Source organism: Charadrius vociferus, unplaced genomic scaffold, assembly GCF_000708025.1.
Source record: "Charadrius vociferus isolate BGI_N301 unplaced genomic scaffold, ASM70802v2 scaffold470, whole genome shotgun sequence".
Classification (NCBI taxonomy): domain Eukaryota; kingdom Metazoa; phylum Chordata; class Aves; order Charadriiformes; family Charadriidae; genus Charadrius; species Charadrius vociferus.
Window position 1 is genome coordinate 29,482 of NW_009646334.1, and position 3,025 is coordinate 32,506.

Here is a 3,025-nt window from a genome sequence, read left to right on the forward strand (position 1 = left end):
AAAATAACCGACGCGGTAAAACCGTGCCGAGGTGGGGTGAAAAAGTCTTGCCCGGGAGCAGCTGCAGCCGTTGCTCCTGTCTTGGGTTTCTCCACAGGAGTGAGCGGGGTCCCTTCCTTCCTTACGGCTCTACAAAGTCAGACGGAAGCTACAGAATCTCCAAAAGGACCCAACGTCCGTATGAACGGGATATCTGTGGTGCTCCGGAAACATCTCCTCCGTCCTCACCTCAGCCGGCCCCACAGAGAAGGGTTTGGCTCCATCAAGGTTTTGACTCCACCAAGGTTTTGGGTTCCATCAAGGTTTTGACTTCCATCAAGGTTTTGGGTTCCATCAAGATTTTCACTCTGATAAGGTTTTGGTTCCATCAAGCTTTTGGCTCCACCACAGTTTTGGCTCCATCACGGTTTTGACTCCATCACGGTTTCAGCTCCACCAAGGTTTCGGCTCCATCAAGCGTTTGGCTCCACCAAGGTTTCAGCTCCATCGAGGGTTTGGCTCCATCACGGTTTTGACTCCACCAAGATTTCGTCTCCATCAAGCGTTTGGCTCCACCAAGGTTTCGGCTCCATCAAAATTTCTGGCTCCACCAAAATTTTTGGCTCCAGCAAGGTTTGAGCTCCATCAAGGGTTTGGCTCCATCACGGTTTCATCTCCATCAAGCTTTTGGCTCCACCAAGCTTTTGGCTCCAGGAAGAGTTTGGCTCCATGAAGGTTTTGGGTCCACCAAGGTTTTGGCTCCACCAAGGTTTTGGGTCCATCAAGCTTTTGGCTCCACCACGGTTTTCACTCCACCACAGTTTTGGTTCCAACAAAGTTTTGACTCCATCACGGTTTTGGCTCCACCACGGTTTTCGCTCCACCACGGTTTTGGTTCCAACAAGGTTTTGACTCCACCACGGTTTTGGTTCCAACAAGGTTTTGACTCCATCACGGTTTTGGCTCCACCAAACCCTCCCTACAAGGAGCTGTGATGCGATTCCCACCCCCCACCCTCCCCAGGACCTTCCGTGTCCCAACTGATCTCATGGACAAAGACCACCAGTCCTTCCAGCACATGGGGCCCCCCGTACAGCTGAGCTGCACCTTCCCATGACGGCTGTGGAGACCCTCTCACCGAAGGGAAGGACCATCCCCTGCCCCAGGAGAAGACGAACTCCACCACACGTGGTGCCATTCCTTCATACGTGTGGGGTGACCCCTTGCACCCCTGGGGTCTGCAGCCAGGATCTCACCCCACGTGCCTGCCAACACCACCCAGGACTTGGGGACACCTCACCTTGATGGCCGTCACCCAAGACTTTGAGGACTTCATGGCCCCCAAAGGCTTCGAAAGCCTGGAAGACTCACCTGGAGTTTATTTCTCCCATCATCCTGGTGGATCTTCAGGGGTTTTTGGTGGAGCTTCAGGTTGTTTTGGTGGATCTTCAGGGTTTTTTGGTGGAGCTTCAGGTTGTTTTGGTGGATCTTCAGGGGTTTTTGGTGGAGCTTTGGGCGTTTTTGGTGGAGCTTCAGGGGGTTTTTGGTGGATCTTCGGGTTTTCTTTGGTGGATCTTCAGGGTGTTTTGGTGGAACTTCAGGGTTTTTGGTGGCTCCTCACGGTTTTTTTGATGGATCTTCAGGTTTTTTTGGTGGAACTTCAGGGTTTGGGTTTTTTTTGGTGGAAACACCATAAGGAATAAATCAGACTTGCCCCGTGCATCTTGGGGTTGAGCACAAGCCCAAAACCCCCATTGAGCTCCTTCTCCCTGCTCAATTTTGGGGTCATCTGCCTGATAGCCACCACCATCAAGCCGGGAAAGGTGTCACCTGCTTCCCCCCATCCTTGGTGGGAAAGCTGGAGCTCCTCATCCCACCCCAAAACAGGATCATGTATGGACCCGTTGGTGACAGATGAGGGAGGAGCCCTCGCCAAAGCTCTTCCCACACCTCAAGCAGGTGAAGGACTTCTCCCCCGTGTGGGTCCTCTGGTGCCGGTGGAGATGCGAGAGGTGTCCAAAACCTTTTCCACGCTTGGAGCATCTGTAGGGCTTCTCCCCGGTGTGGATACGTTGGTGGGTGATGAGGTTGGAGCTATCGTTGAAGCTCTTCCCGCCTTTGGGGCAAGGACCTGGTGGGTCCTCTGATGGAAGAGGAGGTGGGAGTGGAGGCTGAAGGTTTTGTGCCGCCCTCGGCACAACCGTAAGGTCTCTCCCCGGTGTGGACCTGCTGGTGGATGAGAAGGTTGGACCTCTGGTTGAAGTTCTTCCCGCAGTTGGGACACTTGTAGGAGTCACTCATGGGTCTGTTGGTGGGTGATGAGGTGGGACCTGTGCCCCAGTTTGGGACATTTGGGACACTTGTAAGACTTCTCCCCGATGTGACCACACCGGTGGGTGGTCAGGGATGATCCCCAAGGAAAACATCTCCCACTCTCCTCCTCCTCAGCACCTCCTGCCATGGGACCTCCTGGCCGCGTGCTCTCCCCCGTCCCACCACCCCTCGTCCCCTTTCCCACCCGTTTCCCAACCCCACGTTGCCCCATCCCGGGTCTTGTCCAACGCGTCTCCGTCCTCTCATCACTTCCATCCTCCTCACCATCCGTGGTCCCACCACCTGCAAGGAGAGACAGGTTGCTGTGGGTCCCAAAACGTCCCACTAAGGTCCTGAAACATCCCACCAAAGTCCCAAAATGTCCCACTAAGGTCCTGAAACGTCCCACTAAAGTCCCAAAACGTCCCACTAAGGTCCCGAAACATCCCACTAAGGTCCCCGTGTGTCCCCACAGATGAAGGTTTGGAGCCAAGACCTGGAGATGATCCATCCCAACCATCCACACCAACCCTCCAGCACAAAGCGAGGTCTTCTCGACCCACGGCCGCCTCCTTGAGTATCTCCAAGGATGGTCCAACGACGGGCAACACCTCTTCCAACCTCCTTCCATCATAGAACATCTCAAGGTGGCTTCCGTAAGGATTATGGCCGACCAACTCCTGGCAAGAGGGACAAGCGCCGCCCAAAAATGAGCTGCTTTGTTGGTTTTTTT